The sequence below is a fragment of the Dermacentor albipictus genome, chromosome 7 (assembly GCF_038994185.2).
Source record: "Dermacentor albipictus isolate Rhodes 1998 colony chromosome 7, USDA_Dalb.pri_finalv2, whole genome shotgun sequence".
Classification (NCBI taxonomy): domain Eukaryota; kingdom Metazoa; phylum Arthropoda; class Arachnida; order Ixodida; family Ixodidae; genus Dermacentor; species Dermacentor albipictus.
Genome location: NC_091827.1, coordinates 106,352,745 through 106,372,710, shown reverse-complemented (window position 1 = coordinate 106,372,710; position 19,966 = coordinate 106,352,745). Strand labels below are relative to the sequence as shown.

Genomic DNA, 19,966 nt, shown 5'->3' with positions numbered 1-19,966 from the left:
ACTAGCTTCCACGGTGACACGTGTGAAGTCGCCGAAGACTGGCTGGACCAGTACGAACGCGTAGCTAAGGTCAATCAGTGGCGTCCGGACCAAAAGCTTTCTTATGTGTACTTCGCTCTTGAAGGTAGCGCAAGGACATGGTTACAAAATCGCGAGGCACATTTGACAACGTGGGACGAATTTTCCCGTCGGCTACTTGACACCTTCGGAAGCACTGATCGCCGAGATAATGCACAACGCCTTCGCGAGTTGCGCATTCAGAAGCCCAACGAAAGTGTTAGGATGTTTGCCGAGGACATGTCTCGTTTGTTTCGCCGCGCGGATCCCAACATGACTGATTCGAAGAAGCTGAGCCATTTCATGCACGGCGTCAAAGAACAGCTGTTCGCTGGTCTCGTGCGTAACCCGCCTGCAACAGTGGAAGAGTTCATTAAGGAAGCCATAGATATCGAGCGGGCGCTGCAGGAGTGTTGCCGGCAATACAAACGTCTGAATAACGATGCGCCTGCAGAAGCCGCAGTACTGACAGTGACAGACGAGACCTCGCTGCGTTAACTAATGAGAGACATTGTTCGCCAGGAGATTGCGAAGCAAACTGCGACACCGAAGGAGTTCACTGTTGCTTCGGTCGCTGAAGTTGTCCGCCAAGAAATCCGGCAAGCATTTGCATCACCTGAGCCACTCCCTCAACAGTGTCCCCAGCCACGCTTAGAGCCACGCGCATACAGCTACGCAAACGCTGTTTGTCGCCCGTTTTCTACCGGTCCAGTACAGCAATACCACCAGCGGCCACCTATTGCTGCCTGGACACAGAGGGAGCATTTCAGGCGAACCGAGCTTCGCAGGACCGACCTATGGCGCACTGCTGATCGCCGACCATTGGGTTTTCAGTGTGGCGAACAAGGGCACATTTGTCGTTTTTCCCCTCATCACCAGGGTGGCATCTCGGAAGTGTCACCTGCCACTCCGCGAGTGTTTCCAGAAAGACATCGACGCTTCGACGACCGTGTCACTCGGGAACAAGGCAGCCCAGTTTACCTCCGGTCGCGCTGGCCATCTCCGTTGCGTTATTCTTCGCTCAACCGTCGCAGTTTCGCCGACGAGGTGAGAGGCTGCTCTCCAAGCCCACGAAGGGGAGACTGAAATCGGCGACCTCCATGGGGAAGGTTGCAAGTCGTCGAACCACCGAAAGTACCCCAACATTACAAAGAAACGAGCACAGAAACCCGGAGAAACGGAACGCCGACGAGTTTGTGAGTGCCGGCCAACTCTTAACGGTTGATGACACGACGTGACAGCTTTAGTTGACACTGGCGCAGACTTTTCGATAATGAGTGAGCAGTTAGCAGACTGGCTTTAGAAAGTCAAAATGCAATGCACGGGCCCTTATATTCGAAATGCCGGGGGCCAGATAATGACACCTACAGGGAAATGTACCACACGACTCCAGATAGGAAATACAGCTTTTGTCGCAACTTTTTATGATTTTAAATGAGTGCTGCAGATCACTCATCCTCGGAATGGACTTCTTGCGGGAGTACGGCGCCGAGGTTAACATATGGCACGGTGAGATAACCTTGTCAACTAGTACAGACAGGAGCCACAACGCAGAGCGCCAACGTACATCATTACGTGTCGCCGACGATGAAGTCTGCATACCACCACTATTATGCAGTCTTGTCTCCGTCAGTTGCGGAGAACAGTTTAACAAGGACGGTGTAGGCGAACAATTAACTGCACTTCTGTTCCATCAAGGTGTTGCCATCGCTCGTGGTATCGTCAGCCTAATCGGTGGTCGCACAGAGGTACTTCTGACAAATTTCAGCGATGAGCGCCGGCAGATCAGTAAAGGCACCGCTGTGGCATGCTTTGATGAAATTGACCACGTCCAACACTGCTTTGCTGTAAAAGAGCAATCGACCACCGATACGATGCCACATGCACCGGTCGTCGACGTTGACCCAGGTTTAGCGCTGCTACAGAAACAAAGTCTGAGGGAACTACTTGACGATTTTAAAGACTGCTTCTCTACGACGTGCCAAGTGAGTGAAACACCACTGACGAAACACCGCATTATTATGGAGGAAACAGCAATACCCATCCGACAGCATCCGTGTCGCATAGCTGAGAAAGAGCGTGAAGCAATACAACAGCAAGTCAAGAAAATGCTAGAAGATGATGTCATTCAGCTGTCAAAAAGCCCTCGGGCATCGCCCGTGCTACTCGTTAAGAAGAAGGAGGGTAGCCTGCGATTTCGTATCAATTATCGTGAGCTCAATCGGGTTACAAAGAGGATGTGTATCCCTTACCACGCATCGACGATTCCCTCAACAGGTTACGCCATGCACGGTACATCTCATCGGTGGATTTAAATGTGGATACTGGCAAATAGAGGTTGATGAACGGAATCGGGAAAAGACTGCTTTTATAACGCCTGATGGGCTCTATAGCTTCAAAGTTCTTCCTTTTGGCTTGTGTTCCACCCCAGCCACTTTCTAAAGACTGACGAATACTGTTCCCTGAGACCTTAAGTGGAAGACTTGCTCAGTCTAGCTAGACCATGTCATTGTTTATTCTGCCACATTTGATGAGCACCTCAGACGGCTACGGTCGGTTGTTCAAGCCATACGATGCGCTTGTCTTACCTTAAAACCTGAAAAGTGCCACTTTGGCTATGAAGAACTACAGTTTTGGAGCCATGTAGTAAGTCCCACAAGTTGTCGGACCTGATCCTGAGAAAGTCGCAGCCGTCGCAAAGTTTTCAAGGCCTGCAGACACAAAGGCAGTCAGACGCTTCCTAGGGCTATGCGCATATTACCGGCGATTTATTGCGCGTTTTGCACGCATCGCCTCACCGCTCACCTGCTTAACCAGAGAAGATGTCGCGTTTGTGTGGGGCGAGAAGAAGCGGCGGCATTTAACGAGTTGTAGCACTGTACAAACTCCGCCTGTTCTTGCCCACTTTGACGTGGATGCGGTGACAATGATCCACACCAATGCCAGCAACGTAGGTCTTGGCGTGGTCCTTGTTCAGCGGCAAGATGGCGCTGAGCGAGTAGAACATTGTCACGTGCCGAGTCCAACTAATCCACCACAGAGAAGGAATGCTTGGCTGTAGTATGGGCAGTTACCAAGTTCCGCACGTACAGATACGGCCGCCCATTTCAAGTTCTAAGTGACCACCATTCTATCTGTTGGTTGACCGACATGAAATATCCATCTGCACGTTTGGCACGCTGGAACCTACGGCTTTAAGAGTACGACATGACAGTGGCCTATAAATCGGGAAGGCAACACTTATACGCTGACTGCCTTTCCAGATCGCCGATCGAGTCGTCAGGCGGAGATGATGACGAATCCGTAGGCTTTTTAGGAGTTGTTGATGTGGCCACCATCTCTCTACAACAGCAAGAAGACCAGGAGCTCGCGTCACTGATTAATTTCTTAGAAGACCGCACCATAAACAAGCCCAGATTGTACTCAAGGCACCTGTCATCATTCTGCCTACGCAACAGTGTTCTTTTTAGGAGGAACTTCACTTCAACAGGGAAGAGATATCTGCTTGTCGTCCCTAAAACTCCCCGCAATGAAATTTTGCAGACCTGTCATGATGAAGCTACCTCAGGTCACTTAGGCTACACAAGAACATTAGCACGGATCAAAGAAAAGTATTACTGGCCATGGCTCGCAGCACAGGTGAAGCACTACGCTCGAACGTGCCTTCACTGTCAGCGACGAAAAGTGCCACCTACAAAACCTGCCGGACTATTACATCCCTTTCCAGTGCCGGAAACGCCGTTTGCACAAATCGGGACGGATCTTTTGGGCCCATTCACAATATCTGCTGCCGGAAATAAGTGTATCATTGTCGCGACAGATTACCTCACGCGATATGTTGAAACCACGGCATTTCCTAGCATGCACAGCAGCCGGACGGCAGGATTTTCAAGCATCATCCCTCCTCCACTTTTGATTAAATTGACTGTTATTCCATCCCCTCCTGCCGCCTTTACCTGTTTCATGTCTTGGATGGTCCCTCTAACTTCATCGCTAGTTATAGGAGAAGCCTGTATAACATGTTCATCACTACTTCGAATAAGAACATTCTTGTTGCTGTGGGTATTGGACAGCTCAGCATAGAATCCTTCAGCTCCTTTACCTATATCGTCCAAATTGCACATGGTACTACCTTGCTTACATTTAAGTGTATACATATTGGTTTGTCCTATGTCAAGTTTTTTTTTCTCGCTGATTTCATGCTGCGTCCATTCGTAATGCATCCTCAGGCTTTCTTACGTTATCATTTTGAATATTCTTGACTTTCTCTTTGTTGTTTTGTTTTCAGAGTTACGCAAAATCTATCTGATCTCTTGAGTTGGGCACTTTCAATCACTGACATTTCTATAGGAGGTCTTTCGATACTTGGGAGCGCTTACCTACTGCTTGCCTTGGCGCCTTACCTAATATTTAAATAGCTGCTTGTGAAGCCAGTCTAGTTATGGTTACGTTCATTGCTCTATCTCATCTTCATCACTCTTTTCTAAGGCTGAACATTTGTTTGCAAGCACCACTGTAAGTTGGTTCCGCTTTTACCCTTACTGCTTCAAGGTTGACCAGACCCTTCGTGGCCAATTTTACTCTTTCTCTCTTCAAATTGAGGTAAACCCGACACATCACTAACCGACGAAACCTGCATCTTACCCTGCCTAAGTCTTCGACATTGTGCTCTATGCTGGGATGGACAGAACGTACGAAATCGACATATATATATATATATATGTGTGTACATATATATTTATATATATGTATATATATATATATATATATATTAGGCACATATAACGCAGGTCCCTCTCATGTGTATGTAGTAATCATCATCCATGCTCTTTTCGTGCTGGAGCCTGGGCAGTGACTGAGGAATAAACGGGTCTGCTGTGGCTGACTGTTCTGGTCATCATCCGTATTTCAATATATAGGAAGATGAAAAGCACCGATTTGCGGTTCTTTTCGGTTTATTCATGCAATCATTCCGGTCTTTGGACCGGCCACTTTCAAGGTCCAACAACCGAAAGTGTTGGTCTACTAACCCGAATATAATCGTGCAGCTGAGTTTCCCATCATTCTAAATACGCTCTATTGCACTTCGCTCCTCGGAGAAGCCAGGAGTGTGTCGAGCAAGCTCCTGAAAAGTGTCGAGCAAGCTCCTGTCTGGGTGCGGTAACGTGAAATGCTGCATTTTGAGAGTATCGAGCGCCGAGAGCTAGCGCTTCGGTAGTTCTACAGCGTCCACCGACTGCGCAACGCGGGGTGCCGTGGTCGGGGTCGGTGTTGCGCGGTGCTGCCTACGCGCTGCCCAATAAAGTTGGGCAGCGCGTGCTAGAGGCGCAAGCAGCGCAAGCTAGGGACGCGCAGTGTCTTTCTAGAAGCCGGCCACGCTGGTCGTCACAGCCGCCGCTGCTCTTGCCGCCTTCGCCTTTCACCTGAATGAAATGTTGGGACGACAGCACGGCTCATTGGCCGCCGTGCCAATGAGCCGTGATGACTCATTTCTCAGTGGTGATCAGTAATGACTAGCCTGCTACTCTGGTCCTCAGGTGCTGGCGCTCCACTGCAACCATCTTGGTTCGCGAGATTTTATGGCTCCAGACTACAAGTTGACTGAGCCCCGCCACATACCGCCCTCAGGCGACCTTCTACCTGACGCTACCCCACATCCAGAGGACGTCGCAACTATACAGCTTCGCATCGCCATGTTCTGGCACAAGGATCCACAGGTTTGGCTCACCCTGTTCAAAGCATCCTTTGATATACACCACATCGCCTCGGACACTGCTCGGTATCGCCACTTAATTGCCAACTTGTCTCCTTATATTGCTTAAGAGGTGGCAGAGGTCATAAGTGCACCTTTGGGCGATGACCCATACCAGTAAGTGAAACTCTGTATTTTGAGCTACACCATAGACTGAGAGCGCACGCCTGCAGCATCTGCTCTCCTCCGAGAAGCTTGGAGATCGGCGCCCTACTCAGTTGCTCAACAGCATGCGACGGCTCCTAGGAAAAAGCAACTTCGACGCGAACGGTGCACTGTTGAAGGAGCTCTTCCTGTAGCGCTACCCGCCGACTACGCGCATTGCCTTGGCAGCTGCAGTAGATTTGACCCTGAAGCGCCTCGCCGATCTCGCCAATCGAGTACACGACGCGACTTCTCCTGCCACCGCCTTCTCTACAACCCTAGAGTACTCTATCGTAGCCCGCTAAGAGTTCCGGATCGAACAGCTCGCCGTCTCCATCGACGCCCTTCAGACGTCCTCTCATGACTAGCGCGGCTCCTCCTCACGCCCCGGCCGCCGCTCCGCTCGCCGCCTTCGCCCCTCTTCTGAATTAAACGTAGAGGCGATAGCACAGCTTATTGGCCGCTGACACGTCCTCCTACAGTGATGACCCGTCAGCACGCACGCTGAACCGATCCAGACCCTGCCATGGTTACCTGGCTGGAGTGCCCCAGTCGGTACAATCACTACCACCGTTCCAGTCCCGTGACGTCGCGCATGGTACGCGCAGTATGAGGCTGCTGTGGCACTAAACTGGATATGGATCCAGGAGTTCACGTACTAGGTACTTCCGGACATCCAACCGCTTGCTCTTCAGCTCTGTCTCAGCTTTCAATCGCCTGCCCGCACCCCTAAGACAAGCTGCAGCAGTCCGTCTTGAACTTCTACGCCTCTGCGTACCGCGCTCTTCCAGAGGTTGATCGCATGGTGCGCCACTCATCTTTACCACCACCCTCACTGCCACCAGCAGGCCCACCTCCCCATGTGTTCGTGGGGTTTCGTCAGCAGGCCTTGATGCGCTACCGTGCTTTCCCTGGTCTTTTCGCCTTTATCAAGTTCAATGATGGCACATGCCAGCGGTGACATACGCCAGCTAGGGTACCGCACGCGATCGGCGCTGTCACAAACGCCAAATTTGACGCCCGACCAACCCTCTAACCGATCCATCCACGCCAGCTCCTGAGCCAGCCTTGCGGTCAGTGCGCCAGGTCGGCACCTGGAAGACGGTGGTACATGCGACCATGCCGATCAACTCCACCTCGTGCGACTCTTCCCACGCTACCCCGCGGCACCCACAACCCAGCGAGAGCAGCGCAGCTGTAGCACCGATCTGCGTCCTTTGCCTCCGCTGCTGGTCCTTTCCTTCGGCCGACTTGTCAAACCCTTCTGGCGACAGCTCTACAGCTCTGACAGCACCGAAATCGAAGGCTATGGACAATCATCAGGTGACACACAGAAAAAAGATTGACTGACACCACCCTCCCGCGACACGAGTTGTGACAGTGTCTCGCATCCACCACCTCATCCAAGTCATCTGGACTCTCCATGCGGGCGTCCTGTGTACCGTTCGTCCACAGCGCCGCGCGCAGTATCGTTTACCGGAGGGATGTGCTAGGCCCCTTCGCTTTCAACCTATTCGCCTTACTTTGACTGCCCATGGGCCCTCTTGACGCTTGCCTTCCCTAACTTGCTTTATCGCCGATCCGTGTGGGCAGGGGGCCCGGTAGCGCCCACGGACGCAGCAATGTGGTGTGTTTTGGTCGGCGCAGCGTCGTTCTAGAGGTCGGCCACGCTTGTCGTTGCAGCCGCCGCTCTGCTCGCCGCATGCGCCCGTCTCCAGAACTAAATGTAGGTACAAGGGCCCAGCTCACTGGCAGCCATCATGTCCTCCTACAGACTCAGCGCAGCGGACGCTCCAATAAGGTGTAGCCTGGTGTAGGTGGTGTAGGCGGTCTGCTGAGTTGGCGACGCAGATTCCGCATAAGTTTATCTTTCGTGTCGGAGTAGCCTGTGACACATCGCCACCTACACAGTGGTGCTTCAACATGCATCAGCCGAGCTTAAACGCTGGCTACTGCTTTCCTTGCCATGGTACCAACTAAGAAAATTGCTGCACTAAGCGGCGCAGAAAGACCACGACGTCGACGAAGGAATCTTGCTTTGGTAGGGCGAGAAACATTTGCAGCAGACGCTGAAAACTCTCCCACTCGCATTTCCGAAGGTGAGCGCTTCGCAACTCAAGTGGCTGTCCATGATATTACGGAGCCGGACCAAAATACCTATAGCTTTGCTGAAGCGACTCGGCAGCAAGACGCCGGTAGCCAATAGAACGCCGGTAGCCACGCAAACCTGCCACACCGTCACTGACCCGCCAATCATTCGCATTTCGCTGCATCGAACCATGAGTTCACGAAGCGATTTGCTAACAGCCCGGTCGATTTCACTTGCACGGTTCGGAAACGCCTGTGGATTATGGCGGATTTGCGCAGAGATCCGGCGCGCCAATGCAGTGTCTCCTGTGGATGCTTCCCGGTCGCGATTCGTTTGACAACGTTCGCTGTCTGTGGCAATAGACGAGGATCCCTCTGCAGTGGTAGAGTGCCGCGGATGCCTACTTGCAACTTAATTCTACACGTACAATAATCATGCAACAGCTTCTTTGAAGACGGGTTTCTGTTTCGCGTTGCCCATTCCTATGAAAGAGTGGCAACCATATTTTTATATTGTATCTTCTGATTATTTAGGGAAAAACAAGGGCGTCAATTCACCCACTCGTGCTTTTATAACCATAGAATTTGTCGGTGCGAGAACCACCAGTTGAAATAGGATGAATCGTAATGCTCCTCCGCCGTCTATTCTTGAGGGAACAGGCGTGTCCCCGACCAGCTCTTTTACTCATTTCCCAGACCAGGTTCCTGCTGATGTTGCTCTTGTTCTTTCTTTATTTATTTATTTAGAACATACCGCAGGCCTACAGTAGGCCCAAGCAGGAGGGGCGAATACATAATATATGCAAAAGGTACAGCATTAGCAAAATTGAAAAATGTTAAATACAAGTTGTAACACAAAATACAGCAATAAATACAAGGCTCAGATGCAAAATACAAAAAGTAAACGTAGAAATAAATGGCTCTCAAATTAAATGCTGTAAAGAAAACATTGAGTCAAAAGAATCATCTCTGGTTAAAAGATCTGGCGGACACCTGTTCCACTCCTCAATGGTGCGTGGAAAAAATGAGTATTTAAAGGCGTTAATCCTAGCACTGTAAGGGGTTAATGATTGTGCATGATGATTTCGTGTTTGGCGCGTAGTGTTAGGTTTAAGGAAGGGGTCTGCATTCATATACAGTTTATGAATGCAGTTTATGAAGTTTAGAAAGTTTTTTCATTTTGCCCGTGTCTTGCCTAATAAAATGTGCGCCAGTCAAATATGTAGCAGGAATACAAGATACTTTTTACAGTGCAGTAGTTTTCTTACTGCACCGTTGCATAACATAAACGAAAATTGCAGCAAATAGGGGACACGCAATTGAAGCCCCCGAAACGTAGCAAAAACATGCCTGACGTTATGTGACAGCATACGCTTACAGAATACCTAATGCTGCAATTCACATTGCAATGAACACATCACAAAAACAAAATAACCCAGCAACTAATGTGACGCTTTAGAAAGTGAGAATTGCTTTCAAGGCTTCCTGCGCTGTTCAAGCTTTGCATATGGAAACTGTGGAAGAAAAAAAAAGTACTGATGCAAATGAAAAGAAGCAGGAAAGACATAGCGACTTACCACTGAACATACACATGTGACCTGGAGGACCGTGTTATAGAAGGTAACATTTCTCTGCTCCGAGACGACGAAATGGGCCATGTCATTAAAACTGTAGTAACTGCTGCTTTCGAGAGGCTGGCACTCATAAGAATATGTTTCTCGGCACAACAGGGCGCCGGCCAAGATGGAGAGCAACATCAGTGGCTGATTTCTCATCGCTTGCTGTTGCCAACGTTCTCCAAATTCCAGCAAACAGGGTTATGCGGCTAGAGATTTATTTCATCCATTGGTTCTCTGGTGAAACAAAGAAATCGAAAATTGTTACTGGAATCATGCCGCTCATCTTCGTGATTTATTTTAGGGAAGCGTGCCAAGATATAGCAGTGCCAGTTGAACGTATATGCGGTAAAGGCGGTTATATTTTCTTAAAATTAAGAAATAAGCTCTCTAAGGTGACTGTGTGGGCATCTTGGTAGCACATGAATGCAGACTTACAACATTGTTTTATTTTGAAGCAAGTGCCCACATATATAGCAGAATGTGTGACATCACGTGTGCGCCACCCGCATAAAATACCTTTCTCAGCACCTGAAGGATAGCTCCTTGCTGAAAAGGTAGATGGATGGTTTTGACACAAAGGTGTTACCACAGATGTCAATGAATTCAGCTCTGATTACAATTTCTGCTGATGATTTAGCATGCACTATACACCGGGCTACATGTGACCCTATTTGTGGCGTCTGCCTGATTATACGCGTACAATTTCAACAGTGGGCATCCAAAAAACCCCCTCTCATTTCTATCACATTGTAGAGATGCTCCTGTAGCCTGTCATCAAGGCATCATCCGGTCTGACCAACATTGTTACGCCCGCAGTTCAAAGGCAGATTATAAACTCTTCCTTCCACACTTGCAACGAACTTTGTTTGATGTCCCTTTTCGCAAGCAGGCTCTTTGGGGGCACGCGCACTGGTAAATTTGCACAAAGATTGCAGTTTATCGGGAGCGGAAAAAAAACACTTTTACATTGGCGCGCTGGCCAATCTTTTTAGTTGATGCGATATGCCCTATATATACGGAATAACCGCGACATTCTTGCAAAGCGTGGAAGACTGAGAGGCATTAGCGGGTGGCGCACACGTGATGTCACAGATTCTGGTATATATGTGGTCCTTGCTACAATATAAAACAATGTTTTAGGTCCACGCTCGTGTGTCTCAGCCTCTCTTTCGCCCTCGGCTCGTGCGCAAAAAGCTGTATTTAGAAATTAGATTCTATTATTTAAAAACAGAACGCGAAGCCGCCTACACATGTATAAAAACAAGCAAGTTTTGATTGAACCCCTTTAGTCACGAATTGATGTATTCTGCGGGGAAATTTTTAGAACGTGTAGGTATTGCTGTTTTAGGTGTCCAGAGCCGGAAGAAAAAAATTGTCCTCGCTGGGAAGATTATTATGCAAATTACATCGCGTCCTCATATCGAGATATCATGACTCAATACTGTCTTGTTTTCGCAAGCGCAATATGCCAGTTTACAGAGAGGAGGGCCACTGGCTATTAGTGGTGCATTAACGGGTTGACAGGTTGCGGTATTCCAAGAAACAGTCCTCTGCTCCTATGCACAGGAAAAAATCGCATTAGGCTGCGGAAAGGGCGACTGGACTTGCTGGGGCCAGTGGTCGTTCTCATCCTACCTCACACAATCGTATCATGTTTAGGAGCAAGGACGGTTACTCAGAATGAGCTATTCGAGAATGACATTAAAAAACAATCCTAACTTGCAGTGGAGGTAAAATTCTCAAATACAAAAACAGTCCGCACTGCGGGTCAGGTTCGCGCGAACGCAATTGTATTGTTCTTGCCTGAAACTAGGAGTTTCTCATTTTCGGATAATCATTCGAGCACGCAACGTAGTAGTCAGACCGACGTCACTCGTTTGGTGGTCCGAAAATGTGAGCGTTTACCATCTTCACGATCAAACATTGCGTGCGGCGATTTGTACAATTAAGCATTCCACCACTCAAAAGTAAAAGCAATACTAAAAAACACAACCTGATACTTCGATGGTCAACTAGACAATACAAGAACTCCAAGAAGTGTCGGTGGTTTTAAATTTTCGTGTGGTCACTATATGGGTCATCACCGTGGTAAAAAAGATTGAGTAGGTCAAGGTGCCTCCGTATGGAGACGTGGACGAAAACAACGCCAAAACTTGTCAGTAACAGAACCATGAGTATTGAGTAAGTGTTTTTCATTAAAGGTAGCATTTTCTTTACATAAAACTGGGTGTTTTAATTGTTGTGAATGAGTGAGGTGGCTGCACATGAGAAATTTGAAAAGCGACAAACCAGAGCTTCCATGACACATAGAGTTGTCCGTCTTCAGACAGCTTTTTCTCCCGTAGTGTTTCGCCGCCTCATATAAGATGTCATTAGTTGGATTTATGTATGTCTCGAATATTACCTGCACCAGTCTGCACAGTCACTCCTCCGCTTTTTGGTGGAAAACGCAACGAAGAAAGTCGCGTCTTCATATTTAGACGCCGTGACCGTAAGGGACAATATGCCTAGTTGCACGCTTTCGTGGATGTTTATTTTGAAACTCTTGTACAGCACATCCGATGCATGTTCACAGCAAAAGTCACTTACCCTAAACAAAAAGAATGCACTAATTGCGTCATATCATAAGAAGCCAACAAACACTGACACCGAGGACAACATAGGGGGAATTACTTGTGCTTAATAAATGAAATAATGAAACGATAAATTATTGGAAAGGAAAGTGGATGAAAAAAGGACTTGCCGCAGAAGGGTAACAATCCCACAATCTTCCCATTTCGCGTGCGAGCTCTACCAATTGAGCTACCGCGGCGCCGTCTCCCCATCCACTTTCTTTGGTATTTGTTTCCTAGTAGTACTCTAGTAGCCAGCGCCACCACTCACAGACTATGGCGGCGGATGTGGAACATCCTTTGTGCCGCAGGCGTCACGAGAACGAGGCCTCAGGTTCTCGTGACGCCTACGGCAGAAAGGATGTTCCACATTCGCCGACAACGTCTGTGACTTTGGGACCCTAGTCTTTGTATTTTCCCTTACCAATTAATTGTATTTAAAGAATAATAAACTGAAACTGAAACTGAAATCCACAACCTTCTTGGTCCATCCATGCGATCAAGATAAGCACCAACCTTAGATTGAGAACACTACAAGTATGGATTCTGCGCTTACGTATGTGTTGAGAATACAGCAAAATAAAATATCTTCATTTTACGGTATCTTCAATAGGCTAATGGAGTGTCGCAAAAAGGTATTCCGTCAACCCCCGCTTGATTTTAATGTAAAATACATTTGATTAGATTCCACTTTTGACGCGTGTAGTTTTCTGCTTATTGACACGATCGGGCAACAATTTTTGGCGTTTAAGATGCATTATAGTGACGCTTTTGAAGGTCGCTATTATGTAAAATTAGATAAAACACGTTGGCCTGGTAGTTGGTTGAAAATTGTGATATAATGTGTAAGTGCGAGTGAGCGAGGACTTACAGAGAGAAACAGACAAATAGTGACAGCGCTGTGTGTCAATGGCACTACATATTATTGAAGCATCGGCCATCACCAATGTAAAAAGTTGAGTCATTTTAGCATACACTAAAGAGGATGAAGGCGAAAGCCTGCTAGCTCACGATACATTCTTTACGTTACTTGACATTTTTATTCTAATGTGTTGTTGCATCTTGTTGTTTCCTCCCACCCAAGGTCGTGGGCTTGGGTGACTTAATTAACTCTACTTAAATCACTCTCACTTAAGTAGCATCACCCTAACACCAAAGTTCGTGGGTTGGAGTGATTAAATTAACCATATGTCAATTCACTTTGCCTTGATAAACTTCGCTTCAATTAACACTAAAATTAGTGGGTTCGACACTCGACTTTCACGGTGTGAATTAGAACTGCACTTGAAGACATGGCCGGTTCGCCTATCTCTCTTTGATGGGCCATGGGTTCGCGTGCCTTAATGAACTATACAGTAATTAACCATGTCTTAATTTGCCCCAGGGCTCATGAAGAGGCCTGAAAGACTTATGGGGATAGGATTAAATAACGCAAGGAGTGATACGCGTATCGGCCTCCGTGTAACAATCTGGAACAACACCAAGCGGCCAAAATCTGTAGTGCTCAGAGGCACAGTGCCCTGTGGACCCGCAGGCTGCCGGCTATTTTCAACGAGGCCACTGTTCCGCGTGAACACATTGTGGCTTGACGAAGCAGGGGCCATATAACATAACGCGGGGATGCACTCGCAACGGACACCAGTGTAACCTCATTCGATCGGTTCCCTACGAGGTGGCTTGAGAGCACGTGCTCCGAACATCAAAATACCTCCCCCAATCTAGCGCCCGTACCCCACTGGTGTACTGAAAACGAGAGAAAGGATAGAGGCCAGTCGGCGCGTAGGTTTTTTTGTGGATGTGAACGTCACAAACCAAGGTGAAATGTAGCAAATTATGAGCGCTACTTGGTAAATAATATAATAATTTGTTCATGATATTGATCAGGTTATGTTTTTCATTATGAAACATGTGCGTGACATACTGGCGGTGAATGACTTAGCGCATTTTTTTACTGCCGATTACCCATTTCTTCTGCTAGGTTGGGCGTCGTACGCTAACTTGGCGTGCCGATGCTTCCACAAGTATTGCTGGTATTGCGTAATTATGTGCCATAAGAGAAACCGTCATTCGTTTTGCGATTGAGTGACGAGCTTCGTGCCGTCGTTTCTTTGCGTAAGGCGTTGAAGCCCGATGTTGCTACAAAAAGGCAGCCGCCTCGGACCTGCACTATCTCCTCGCCAGTGGGAGATATTCGTGGAGTCCATGGAACTCCACTCGTACCTGCCCAAATTATCGTGTGCATTGATCACGAAGCTGAGGGCAGCGCGCAAAGAACTGTAGGAAGAGATGGTCGCCTTGCTGAACAATGAAGACCCTGCGGTGAAAAGGTTGAACCAGTGGCGCGACTTCGCGAATAAGCAGCCGCATGACGCCCGCCAGGACGCCGCCGTTCACGTCGCAAAGAACCGCTGAGGTCGGAAAATATAGGTTGCAGGGAAGGCGCCAACGACGTGTCTTGCAGGGGCACTGGGGTGGCATGCTGTCGGGACTGCGTGGGCGCACCTGTCGCTGATAGGGCTGGCCAGCGCAGTCGGCGTGTGCTCCAGCTTTTTGAGAACGCCGAAGAGGTAGCTATTGTGTTGCCTTTGTTTGGGACATTGTACCCGGTGAATACCTTAGAGCTCACGATGTGACGTATAACAATGCAGCGCAGTCGGGTTTGTAATAAGTGAAAGAGGGGTGCAATTAACATTTTGGCTGACACGCAGTGTGGTCATTCCAAGCGATGTCTGTTTTACTTATGTGATTTTGAAGAAGTGTCTTGCTATACGTATCAGAAAAAATTTTGCAGACGCGAGAAGGCGATTTTGCTGTTTCCACAATGACATCGAATGCGTTTTCATTTAGTGGGATATTATATTCCTTCACAGTGCAAAAAAATCTGTGTATCAAGCAGCCAAGGACGCTCTAGTAAAGGCAACAGTTTCAGACGTGAAATGCGTTTTCAAGCCTTTTTCCACCAATGCGAAGGGAACAATATAATCGGCATAGGTCTGCGATAAGCCCACAGCTGGCGAGAGCCGGCAGCAGCAGTCCAGTGGTTGTGTCTCGGTCGGCGACCAACCGGGCTTGACTGGGAGCCGAGGTAAAAATGATTTGATCAAAAAAGTTTACCTTAAAGCACTCAAGTGGCGTGAATGTTCGTGTAAATTTGTTCTTTATGCTGAGCATTCAATTTGATGTCTTAAGTCACGACGCATTGCGTATTCATTATTTTTCATAGCACGCCCGCAGCAGCAGGTTTGGCAGCCCAAAAAGCGGTCTGTGCCTTTAGCAGGCGAAGAGAAAGTAGCAGCAAACGTCATTGAAACGTTTATGTGTGCATAATTTATGGCACACTAATTCGTTTGCAGAACTTGCACTACGATGACTTCATAATTAGAAGTTATTATATTGACAACATTGGTGTGCAAAATTGCATCTTAGTGATTGTGACAGCAGTGCAAATGTCGCCCATTTATACCACGATAACTTTTACATATGATTGTTACAAGTATATTCATAACACATTGAGTTCACTTTAAATGCCTGCCTTGTGCTATCATCGGAAGCCAACAATCAACGACACCAAGGACAACATGTGTTAAATTACTTGTACTTACTATTTGAAATAAACAAATCAAAAGGTAATGAAAATGAAAGTGCATAAGAAAACAGCTTGCCGCAGCTGGCCAACAATCCCACGTCTACGAATTATGCATGCGATGCTTTACCAATTGAGATACCGCGGTGAAATTTCCCCATCCGCATACGTGGGTATTTATGTTTTCACTACTAGAACTAACCCTGGGAGTGTTAGCAAGCGCCACTACTAACAAACCTTGGCGGCGGAACGTGGAACATCCTTTCTGCCACAGGCGTCACGAGTGCGTGATCTTTTTGTGTGAAGGCAAGTGGTCAATAAACCCACATATGCTACCTGAAGGCGTCAATTTTGGCTTGATCGAGACCCTCTTTATGTAATGAAGGGAAGAAAAAGGGTTAACCGCAGGGTCCAATTTTTATTCATATTGTTGTGTGTGGAAAGAGACAGACAGAAGAGGCTATTTACAGGCTATTTACACTGGAGCCAGACAGCCAGGCCGACACTCGCTCGCGCCAAGCGCGCCGACCAACTTCATCGTCGTTCTCGCGGCGGCTCGTTTCTTGAGAATCGCTCAATGATATCGTAATAATATCATAAGAAGCCAACAAAGAACGACACCAAGGCCAACATACGGCAAATCACTTGTAGTTACTAATTGAAATAAAGCAATCATAAATTAAAGGAAATGAAAGTGTATGAAAAACTTGTGCAAATCCTACGCAGTGTGGGAATCGACGTAAGGAAAACTTTCCTGCTGGATGATTTCACTGACGTTAATTATAGGTGACGTTGACGCCTAAATCCTAATGATTGCTTTATTTCTTTAACGTTTTGGTTAACACGAGAGCAGTGAGCTGATGTTAAACGTTACCTTGCGTGCACCACTGCTGTTTTTCTGCGTAGTACAAAGAAAACACAGGGAGATGTATTTGCTTAAGGCGTTCTCGTGCGCCATATTTCATAACCTCTGAGACAGTTGAGCGTTGTCATTTCCTCACATAGCACATCGCATTGTGGCAGAAGTATTGAACCTGAATGGGATTACGGGGCTGTACGAGCAAATATCACACTCGGATTATGAGGCACGCCACCGTGGCGGACTCCGGATTAACTTTAACACCGTGATGTTCTTCAACGTGTCCCAAAATCGAACTGCACGTGCGTGTTCTATTTCATCTTCATTGAAGTGTAGCTGCCGTGATTAAGATCAAATCCACGACCCCTAGCCATGCCATAGCCGCAAAGCTTATGCGGCGGGCACAGAAGTGTTGCCTTGACGGTAGATCGCTTCTGTAATGCCCTTGTGATGTGTGTGGTGCCCGAGATGGTGCGGTGGTCGGGACGGGCAGGAGCAGATGCAAGAGGGAGAGGCCGATAGAAGCAAGGGGGAGACGCCGAGAGACGCAGGGGGAGACGCCGGGTAAATTCCAGGAAACGATGCCAGGAGAAGGTCGGCCACCGAGCCGGGAGTTCCGGACCCGAACCACCAGGACTTCATCCGACCGGGGCCTCATGCCAACCCGTTCCTGTGCGTCGCCAATCTTCCCGAGCGTGCCGCCAGCTGCTCAAAGCCGGCGAGCTTCTGTGCCCGTGTGCAGGACGAGAGCAGTCGGGCTACGTGCCCGAGTTCTACGCCCAGCTGCCTGGCCAGAACGCCGGCCCCGTCTGTCGTGCAGCAAAGTCGCCCGCCTTACCTCCCCAAGCCAGAGCTGGCGCGCACTCCTTATCGTCTGCTTCTGTCCGTCCCGACCACCGCACCATCTCGCGCACCACACACATCGCAGCCCTGCATGACGAACCAATCGCTGGGCACCTCGGATTCTCCCGGACGCTGTCAAGGATACAGGAAAGGTATTACAGGCCGTGTCTGACCACCGACGTGGCCCATTACGTCAAAACATGCCGAGACTGTCAGCGACGCAACACACCACCGACAAGGCTAGCAAGATAACTACAGCCGCTCGAACCTCCTTGCTGACCATTTCAGGATATCGGGATTCATTTCTTGGGACTGTTTCCGACATCAACATCCGGAAATAAGTGGATCATCGTGGCGACGGACTCTCTCACCCGCTTCGCTGAAACTAACGCTCTACCGAAATGAAGCGCAGCCGAAATGGTGAAATGTTTCGTCGAGAACATCCTGCTGCGACATGGTGCCCCCGAAGTCCTCATCACCGACAAAGGAACGGCCTTCACAGCAGAGCTCACCCAAGCCATTCTGCAATACAGCCAGACAAGCCACAGGAGGACAACTGCCTACCATCCGCAGACGAATGGTCTCACGGAGCGCCTGAACATAACCTTTGCCGGCATGCGAGCAATCAACGTCAACGTCGAGCGCAAGACGTAGGATGCGGTCCTACTGCATGTAGTCTTTCCTTACAACATGGCGGTGCAAGAAACAACCCAGATCACGCGGTTCAAGCTGGTTTATGTCAGGAATCCGACGACTACTCTAGACGTCATGCTTCCGCACGTCACTAACGAAGAGACTCTTGACGTCGCTACCTATCACCAGCTCGCCGAAGAAGCCCGACAGCTCACCCGCCTACGGATCAAGAACCAGCAGCGTACTGACTGCCGACACTACAACCTCCGACGACGCTTCGCTGAGTACCAGCCGAGCGATAGTGTTTTGGGTTTGGACCCCGATACGCCAATGAGGAGTCAGTGAGAAACTATTGTGACGCTATTTCGGACCCTACAAAGTCATCCGACGTATTGGCGCACTGGACAATGGGGTCGTGCCAGATGGCAATTCGCCGTCCCAGCGGCGCCGCGCACAATCTGAAGTGGTCCACGTAGTGCGTCTTAAACCCTTTTACGCACGCTGACGAACTTCCTTATCTTGTTGTTTCTTTGCTACGGGTGTTTTTCCTTTATTACTTTCGGTTGCTTGCAGCATCGGGTCGATGCTTTTTAAGAGGGGGGTATTGACACGTGTGCATGTATATTTTTATCAGGTGACCGCGTTTAACCGCCTAACAAATGTTATTGCACAGCGCAGGACGCGCCTGCATATATCGGAAGTTTCTGGAATGTAGTCGATGATTGCATCCGCTGTCTGTGATCGGCAGTTGTGTAACCTGATTGCATGTGTGCGCGACGCAAATAATGTAGAACTTTGTGCAAGGCATGCGGGTCGCAGTGATTACTCTGGAACATTCGATGATTGATGTATAAAAGCCGACGCGCTTGACCTGGTGATGAGATTTCGACGATTGCCGACTGTGCTCACCGTTGTCGCCGTTCTTTAATTGTAGCCTGTTTTTGTGGGCACAGGTTCGCCCAATAAAAGTTTGTTTCGTCTCTGGCAGTATTGCTACTGTGTTCTTTATACGTCACTCTACGTGACAATATTCATTACAGTTTGGTCCAACTAGCAGGGCACGACGCCCTTGTTCTTAAGGATGCTGGCTCAAACGACATCACTGAACTTCAAAATTTTTTTTTCGAATTCCGAGCAGACCTCAGTGGGATAAAATTCAAACAAAAGAAAGATACTTTTTTCGTACTCTTGCAACCAGGACAACACGCCGATACACGACACAATAAGGCATTGCCACTGTCCCGAACCATTGCTGTCTCTACTTGGGGAAACATGCACAATCCTAAAAAATGAAACTGGAAACGCAAAGAACAGCAACCAACGCTTTTGACGCGTAAGTACATTGAAACGTGCCGTCTAACTACTCTGTGGCCAGTCTTTAAACATGGCGTAGCTCAAAGTGCATGGTCTGGGGTTTCATTAGGCCACTCTGAGAATGGCAGACGAACCTGTAAACAAAAGAACACATTGAAATAGTTTCAAGGTTGTTGGCGTTTCAATTTTCAGTCCTTTGCACAAACAAACCGTCAGATTCTACGTTGCGCTCACAGTGCTCGCCCACTGCGCATGGCAGTCGGCCATTACAAAGTGGTCGGCATTCGCACGGAACCCCGAAGGTGTCCGTACCGCGTGTCCGCTTCGATTGTCTTCAATGTGCGCAGTGGGTGCGCTGCGGGTGCTGCATGAAAGGATCTCATGGCGTGTAGCCTTCGTTTCCTGTCTAATATAGAAGCATAAAAGGACCCTGCTGGAACCTACCTGGCTATCAATGGCAAG

The 19,966-nt window shown here is 48.5% G+C and overlaps 1 long non-coding RNA gene across 1 annotated transcript in view; it reads right to left on the bottom strand.

Annotated features, from left to right (window-relative positions):
- LOC135903471 (uncharacterized) overlaps positions 1–19,966 on the bottom strand; it is a 51,757-nt gene that overhangs the window by 31,360 nt on the left and 431 nt on the right. Inside the window, exon 2 of the long non-coding RNA XR_010564814.2 lies at positions 9,619–9,894. This is a non-coding gene — a long non-coding RNA (uncharacterized lncRNA). The remainder of the gene's footprint in view (positions 1–9,618; positions 9,895–19,966) is intronic.